Raw genomic sequence first — 9,395 nt, forward strand, 5'->3', positions numbered from 1 at the left:
CCTCAGTTTCCCCTCTCACGTTCTTTCTGTCTTGTCTAGTTAAGACATGTGCGCTTCAGGGCAGGAACTGTATCTCACTGTGTTTATACAGTACCCAGCATAACGGCACCGTAATCTCAGCTAGGGCCTTCCGAAGAAGTGGGCTGTAGTCCACGAAAGCTTATGCTCTAATAAATTTGTTAGTCTCTAAGGTGCCACAAGTACTCCTGTTCTTCTTTTTGCGGATACAGACTAACACGGCTGTTACTCTGAAATAGGAGAATGGGGAGCCCAGTAGGTTATAGACACATAGCAAAATAAGATCCCTCTCCCAAGAAAGAAATCCCAGAAACAGTGTGTAACTGCCACTCAGACACTGCAGAAATACAAAAGAACCCCGTGGCAATGATAGATATACTAGAAACAGAACAGGAGACGAATGGCATAACTCACATGCCTTGTGCATGGCAAAATGGATTTATTTCAAATACCTCCCCGTGGGCAAGCTTATAGACCAGGAGTGGTGCATGTTCTGAAGCTGCAGCTTCTTTAAAACGTTACCTAACCAGGAACCAGAGTGGATATGAGTCTCCTCCTGTTTTCACTGGTGCTTTATTCGAGTGTCTGTGTTGAACTCAGTGGGGATTGGTCCTGCTTTGAGCAGGGGGTTGGACTAGATACCCCCTGCGGTCCCTTCCAACCCTGACAGTCTATGATTCAGTGACTGGAGTTGTCCTGGTATAAATCTGGCCTGTGAGATCTATTCTCAGTATCAGAATTAAAGGAGCAATCGCACATTTGTCACCATAACTAATTAACCATCTTCCAACACTGATGTGATGAAACAATGACCATTGTGGCCACGCTCAGTATCATCAAGATTAAAAAAAATAAAACAAACCCCACCCATTATAAAATAAACTACAGCTGTACAAAGGGAGCTTAGGGAAGTATCATGTGAAGCAGGATGCATTATCAAATCCTAAGGCAAACAAAGGGCTTAGCTCACAGTGGCCAAAGAGCCTATGATCCTTGGTAATACAATTATAGAAAATACAGTGCCAAATGCACAGAAAATAAAGCAGATACACAGTCTCACAAGGCCAAATTCATCCACTGCAGTCAATGTACTCACCCCAGGGATTAATTGAATTCATTAGTGGCCTCCTGGTCGACAAAACAAAAGCCTAAGATATTGGGTCCCGATTCTCAAAGGGAGTTAGGCACCTAGCTCAATTGATTTCATGGGAGTTAGGCACCTAAATACCTCTGAAGGTCTGGGCTTTGGTTTTTAACTTTATCCAACCACCTCTCCCCAGAAGATCATTCGCCACTCCGTGCCTCAGTTTCCCCACCCGTGAAATGGGGATAATAATACTGACCTTCTTTGTAAAGCACTTTGAGACCTACTGATGCAAAGCGCTAGAGAAGAGCAAGGTATTATTCGTAACTCTTTCGGGCCCCAGTGCTTGCGAAAGGGAGGGGTCACTGAGATGACCTATTTTAACCACTGTAAAGCAATGGACCGATGGAGCCTTCAAACTCTCCCCTACATGACTAGCCTTTAGCAGTTGAATATTCCCATTGACTGGTTGCGTGTGAGTAAGGGTGTGCAGAGCTAGGATCTGTCAACCACTGTAGTGCCTCCAGATTCACTCTTGTGTAGCTGAGATCAGAATCTGGCCCACGTTCTCTAGTCTCAATTAGGGTCTGTCTTCACTGCAGAGTTAACTGAGTCATCTCCACTCGAGTTAGCCTAGCTCGAGCGAAAGCAGCCACGCTACGAAATAACACTCCATCTGCTGTGTCCGCACGGGCGCTTGCTCACTTGTGTGAGTTGCTAGGACGTCCAGGGGCGCATCCCATGGTTCCGTGCAGTGCAGTAAACTGAGATGCTCTATGAATTCTTTCCCAGTGAATTGTGGGAGAACTTTGCTGTCCTTCTGGGGAACTGTGGGAAGGCATTGGAGGACTAGCAGCACTTGAGTGGAGCCAGCGTGCGTCTGCACTACAGAGCAGTTGTGCTAGCTGATGACAAGCTGTGCTAACTTGGGCTTTAGCCAGCCAATCTGAGGTAAAATCACCATCACACGCGCATTAAGGGTTTGTGTGTGTGGATGGGACTTGAATTAGGGGCAACACTCCAGTTATAACTTGAGTTAAATTTGCAGTCAAGTCAGGCCCTTGGTACCACAATCTAGACAGCAAAATAACGAAGCCACCACATGCACATTACAATCAGTGATGGGTCAAGGAGGCAGAGCTGAGACCCAGGTAGGGTTTGGGGTTCAACCAGTGCTAACAGTGTTGTTATTATTATACAATAGCACCTAGCAGCCCCAGCTGAGATTGGGGTCCCAGTCTACTGAGCACGGCACATATACACACTGAGAGACAATCCCTGCCCTGAAGAGCTTACAATCTAGATAGACAAGACAGACAAAGGGTGGGAGGAAGGGAGCATTATCCCTATTTTACAGATGGGGAACTGAGGCACAGAGCGACTACGTGATTTGCCCAAGATCACACAGGGAATCTGCTGCAGAGCTGGGACTTGAACCCCAGTCTCCTGAGTCCTAGCCCAGTGCCTTACCAATAACAACATAATTTGGGGGTTTAGATGTGACTACACTGAAGTAGCTCAAGCTGTTTTCAAAAATTCGGGCCTCATCCAAACCAGACCCACGGGCCCCTGTATAGTTTTGGATCCTACACAGAATCAGTGTGGTTCAGATCTGGGGACTCCTAACTCTGGAAACAAACAAACAAATAAACAACAGTTCTGGAATTAGAAGGGGGTTGGGTTGGGTTCAAAGTCCTGATCTGTGCCCGTCTGTAATTACAAATGGAATCTGGAAGAGGAAATTTCTTTTGATTATCCAAAGTGCTGCCTGGGCTGCCAAGTGACCTGTTCAAACTATAATATAATAAAAAGGAAACCGTTTGGGATCAAGGATTAAGCCCTTGTTTGATTGAATTCCAAACATCACTGGGCTTACTGTGAATACCACACTCAGCCTAAATAATCAGTCTATAACTTGGATTTCTTCTTCAAAGGAAGCAGGAAAACACGGGGAATTTCCCCAAGCTTTGGGCTTTTTTCAAAGGATACAAAGATAAGACATTGGGTCCAGCTTTATACTGTAGTAACTGGTGTCCCATTCAATAATCTAACTTGAATGCTAACAACTTTGGACTTGACTTTCAAAAGTGTGGGAATTTGAAGCACTGAGGCCATTAGACTCTCCATGAAACTTGTGCTCCTTAGGCGCTTTTTGATAATCTCCCCCTTTATTTCTGTAGTTATCCAATCACTTTCGATTAAAAATATCAATGTCCCAACAACTTTAAGCAATCTTCCATTTGTACTCATGTCAGGGCTGTGAAAAAAGTTTGTTGGTTTGTTTTTTCTATCAAGAAACCCAACCTAGTGGAATTTTGGGTATTTTACTGGGATTTTCAAGTTTTATTGAAGTTATTATTTTGAAGTTCTGTGAAGAATTTACGTCCCTTTTACTTATATATATACACACACACACACACACACACACACACACACACACACTACTAGAAATATTCAATCTGAAAATTTTAATTATTCTGATGGAAACATCAATGTTCTTGTCAGGCCTATTGGGAAACAATAAGGAATTTACAGAACTGCGTAAAAGCCTAAAGGGGAAGGAGACTGGGTGGAGTCATTTGGTGACTGGGAAAAGGAGAGTGATTAGTAGTTAGAATCCACTTGTCATTGCATGTGGATGAGATGGAAGTGTGAGCTCTTGGGGGACTTGGTTTGCTGGAATTTAGAAACTTCTGGAAGGTAGGAAGGGCACCTGATAATGAGGTTCTATAAAAAGCTGTTTAGTTAATCTTACTTTTAGTCTTTAGCCTGCAGAGTGTTGAATTCACTAGGTGATTGTTTCTCATTCCAGCAGGGGTAACTGTGAAAGCTGCTGATGAATACTACAAATAGGTGATTAGTGTTCAGTAATTTACTAAATATCAGTGTATGAATTTCTTACCTAGCACAAAAGAGGTAATTAGTCTGTTCTTCCATTGGGAGACTCATTCATAGTCTAAAAGATATTATTCCTGTTATCAAGTTTTCCCTGATATTCTAAATTATCTTTAATAATTTTTCCTTTAAACACCTAGATATTTCCTTCTCCTTCTTGGTATTTATACTTTTCCACTATCTGTCCCCTCTTGGCCATCTCTTTGGCTACACAAAGAAATTAATTTAGATTAAGGTAGGGTATGAATTGAAAGCAGAATACATATGACTGATTAACTTCCTGTGAGAATGCTCTTATTCTGGAATAAGAGTGTTTTATTGTGATTTAGCTTAATCCATGGATTAATCCACTGGAATAAACTAAACTAAAGTAATGCACATTGGAAAAAATCACTCCAACTATACATACAATATGATGGGGGTTAATTTAGCTACAACTAATCAGGAAAGAGATCTTGGAGTCATTGTGGATAGTTCTGTGAAGACGTCCATGCAGTGTGCAGCGGCAGTCAAAAAAGCAAACAGGATGTTAGGAATCATTAAAAAGGGATAGAGAATAAGATGGAGAATATCTTATTGCCCTTATATAAATCCATGGTACTCCCACATCTTGAATACTGCGTACAGATGTGGTCTCCTCATCTCAAAAAAGATATACTGGCATTAGAAAAGGTTCAGAGAAGGGCAACTAAAATGATTAGGGGTTTGGAATGGATCTCATCTGAGGAGAGATTAAAGAGGCTAGGACTTTTCAGCTTGGAAAAGAGGAGACTAAGGGGAGATATAATAGAGGTATATAAAATCATGAGTGGTGTGGAGAAAGTGAATAAGGAAAAGTTATTTACTTCTTCCTATAACATAAGAACTAGGGGCCACCAAATGAAATTAATAGGCAGCAGGTTTAAAACAGATAAAAGGAAGTTCTTCTTCACACAACACACAGTCAACCTGTGGAACTCCTTGCCTGAGGAGGTTGTGAAGGCTAGGACTATAACAGGGTTTAAAAGAGAACTAGATAAATTCATGGAGGTTAAGTCCATTAATGGCTATTAGCCACGATGGGTAAGGAAGGGTGTCCCTAGCCTCTGTTTGTCAGAGGGTGGAGATGGATGGCTGGAGAGAGATCACTTGATCATTACCTGTTAGGTTCACTCCATCTGGCACACATGGTATTGGCCACTGTCAGTAGACAGGATACTGGGCTGGATGGACCTTTGGTCTGACCCAGTATGGCCATTCTTATGTTCTTATGTTCTAATTCAGAATAAGGCACTCTTATTCCAGAATAAGAGCATCCACACAGGAAGTTAGTCAGGAACAGCTATTCTGGAATAACTCCCTGGGCAGACAAATCCTGAGATAAATAATAGATATTTAGTTCTTTTCATCTTTCTATAAATAAATAAATGACCTTAGGCCCCAGATAATTTTTGATGTTTTAACTCCCTCTAATTTTTCACATCTTTCTGCTTATAAGGAGGTTGGGACTCAACATGTTATTCCAGCTGTTATATCACCAACATCTGAAAGCTTCCTGGCCGCAAGACAGGATGTTTCTGTGTGTAGAGCCCTCAGCCACATTGACCTTTCTGGCTGCCATATTGCCAGGTTTCTCCCTCCCATTGTATATCTGCATTTCAGATTCTTTTTCCACAAATGGAATAGTTGCGTTTTCCCAAGCTCGACCTCATGTTACTATTTCCTGCCCATATTTCTAACCTGTTATTTCTTTGTGTTTCCTGATATTATCAACATCTCCCCAGTTTAGCATTATTAGCTCATTAAGGGCCGGATTCTGCTACCCTTATTCTTTGTGAGTAGTGCTTTACTCCTTAAGCAGTCCCATTGAAATCAGAACTGCTCCTTCATTATCATGCTGCTTTAGCCTTCTTCCAGATAGCTAATACCGATGGATCAATAGATAAGGCTATAAGAAAATAGTGGGCCGTGATTTTGTTGCAGGAACCGGAAGTTCTATGGTTTGTGTTACACAGAAGGTCTGACTAGGTAATCGTAATGATCCCTTCTGACCTAAACTCTATGAATCTATGAACTGTTAACACACACCACTACTTTTTATAGTCGCTGTAAACTTGAGTGGGGTTGCGACCCGGTGGGACTTACTCAGATTTGTCTTGGATGCCCCGCCGTCACGCTTGCCTTTGAAAGCCCGGCGAGACACGCTGCGTCTTTTTGTGCTGCTCCCCTGCTTTGGAAGGCAGGCTGCATGCCAGGAACTGCAACTTTAACCATCGATGGCCGCAACGTTTGAATAAAAAAAACAACCCAGAACTGTCTTAGAACATAAGAATGGCCGTATTGGGTCAGACCAAAGGTCCATCTAGCCCAGTATCCTGACTTCCGACAGTGGCCAATGCCAGGTGCTTCAGAGGGAATGAACAGAACAGGGAAACATCAAGTGATCCAGCCCCTGTCGCCCATTCTCAGCTTCTGGCAAACAGAGCCTAGGGACACTCAGAGCATGGGGTTCCATCCCTGACTATCCTGGCTAATAGCCATTGATGGACCTATCCTCCATGAACGTATCTAGTTCTTTTTTGAACCCTGTTACTGTCTTGGCCATCACAACATCCGCTGGCAAAGAATTCCAGAGACTGACTGTGCGTTGTCTGGAAAAGTACTTCCTTTTGTTTGTTTTAAGCCTGCTGCCTATTAATTTCATTTGGTGACCCCTAGTTCTCGTGTTATGAGGAGTAAATAACATTTCCTGATTTACTTTCTCCACACCACTCATGATTTTATAGACCTCTATCATATCCCCCCTTAGTCATCTCTTTTCCAAGCTGAAAAGTCCCAGTCTTATTAAGCTCTCCTCATATGGAAGCTGTTCCATACCTCCTACAGTCTTGCAGCTTTATCAGTAGGTCTTTCCATCTCTAACTCATAGGATCAATCAAATGTAACTAGGGACTGGAACTAGCTCAGGGGCTCCTCCTTAGCCCCCTCTCCCGCTTGACACCTGCTGTCCATCGCCACTCTCCCTGTTTGCTTTCCGTCAGCAAGTTTTCAATCCAGGAAACCAATTTCAATCCAGGCCAATTTGATTTAATTTTGCAAGAGAGGAGATGCTATCAGACGCTTTACTGAAATCCAAATGTAATTTCACCTCCATTTCCTGTGTCATTCATTGTAAATCAAGGGGCAGACTTTATGCTGACACACAGAAAGGCACAGCCCAGGGGGAGGGGAAGGAAAGGTGACTTGAAGCCACCCATGTTCTGGGCTGCTGCAGGAACCACACAGAGCCGGCATAAATCAGAGTAGCCCCAGGAATCGCTCTAATTTATGACAACCTCCCTGCTGCCGTCTAGAATTCCCAGAATGCTGAGGTGCATCCCTTTAGGGTTGTCACTTTTCTAACTGCTGGTAACTGGGCCCCGAGGCGAGGCCCAGCCCCCTTCTCCACCTCTCCACCCCAAGGCCCGCCCCCCCCCCGTCACTCGCTCCTCTCTCCCTCTCCCCCAGTCATTTGCTGAATCATCTCCACTTCCCCCCACCCCACCCCTCACCCCCACCCCCACGCCCCCGAGCTGGGCTACCTCTGCTCCGGGGCTGGAGCAGGAGCTGCTAAAGCCTGACCAGGAGTCTGCCTGCAGATAGGAGGCAGCCCTGGCTGACGGAGATTTCACAACCTCCGTAGGCAATTTATTCCAGTGCTTAACCGCCCTGACAGTTAGGAAGCTTTTCCTAATGTTCAACCTAAACCTCCCTTGCTGCAATTTAAGCCCATTGCTTCTTGTCCTACCCTCAGAGGTTAAGAAGAACAATTTTTCTCCCGCCTCCTTGTAACAACCTTTTACGTACTTGAAAACTGTTGTCCCCCCCTCAGTCTTCTCTTTTCCAGACTAAACAAACCCAATTTTTTCAATCTTCCCAAATAGGTCATGTTTTCTAGACCTTTAATCATTTTTATTGCTCTTCTCCAATTTGTCCACATCTTTCCTGAAATGTGGCACCCAAAACTGGACACAATACTCCAGTTGAGGCCTTATCAGCGCAGAATAGAGCAGAAGAATTACTTCTTGTGTCTTGCTTACAACACTCCTGTTAATACATCCCAGAATGATGTTCGCTTTTCTTGCAACAGCGTTACACTGTTTAGCAATAAACAATAATTATAACCCACTAACAACCCTCCCCACAGCTACCTTTCCCTCCCCTTATTTTCCCCCTATGACTGGAGGGGTATTAACAGGCCACTTCATCTTGAATGGTCCCTTGAAATATAATATGCATTAACTACTTATGCTAAACAATCTGTTCCACCTTGTATTTGGCTGTGACACTCGGAGTACCTTTTCCAGACCAGAAGAAGAGCTCTGTGTAAGCTTGAAAGCTCCTCTCTCTCACCAGTGGAAGTTGGTCCAATAAATGATATTGCCTCCCCCACCTTGTCTCTCTGGTTCGGTTTCAATCTGCCTTGAGGTTGGTACTCACACTTTTGAGTCACTGCAGGCCGCTAGCCAAACTGCCACTGAAGTCAACAGACAGACTCCTTTAGACATCAGTGGGAATTGGATCAGGCACCCATATAGTAGTAGGCATCCTTCAGTCTCGAGAGACCAGGGGTATGCGCCCTTGAGAGGTAAAGAATTTACTCTAGTTGGTTTTGTGGCAGCTGCAAACGTGGCTCAAGAGACCCACTTGAGAGAGACAATCTCTGACTCTGCCGCATCGGTCACGTTCCCCGCATGGGGCTCGAGCCACGAGCAGCAGCTCGCCGGGGTGCCAGAAGCCCAGTTGGTTCCGCGCAGCTCCTGGCATGTCCCTGTGGCCCCTAGGAGCAGGGGCAATCAGGGAAGCTCTGTGCGCTGTCCCCGCCCCCGGTGCTGGCTTTGCAGCCAATGGGAGCTGCGGAGGCAGTGCCAGCGGGCACGGGCAGCATGCACCGCGCAGAGCTCCCTGGCCTCTCTGCCTAGGGCCCGGAAATGGTGGCAGCTTCTAGGAGCATCTCAGAGGCCTGGCAGGCAGGAAGCCTGCCTTAGCCCTGCTGCACCACCGACTGGGAGCTGCCTGAGGTAAGCACTGCCCAGCCTGAGCCCGCACTCACTGCCCCAGGTCAGAATCCCCTCCCACACCCTAACTCCCTCCCAGACCCCACATCCCCACCCACACCCCAACCCCCGGCCCCAGGTCAGAACCCCCTCCCACACCCTAACTCCCTCCCAGACCCCACATCCCCACCCACACCCCAACCCCAGGTCAGAATCCCTCCCACACCCTAACTCCCTCCCAGACCCCACATCCCCACCCGCACCCCAACCCCAGGTCAGAATCCCCTCCCACACCCTAACTCCCTCCCAGACCCCACATCCCCACCCGCACCCCAACCCCAGGTCAGAACCCCCTCCCACACCCTAACTCCCTCCCAGACCCC

The sequence above is a fragment of the Trachemys scripta genome, chromosome 1 (assembly GCF_013100865.1).
Source record: "Trachemys scripta elegans isolate TJP31775 chromosome 1, CAS_Tse_1.0, whole genome shotgun sequence".
In the NCBI taxonomy this organism is placed as follows: domain Eukaryota; kingdom Metazoa; phylum Chordata; order Testudines; family Emydidae; genus Trachemys; species Trachemys scripta.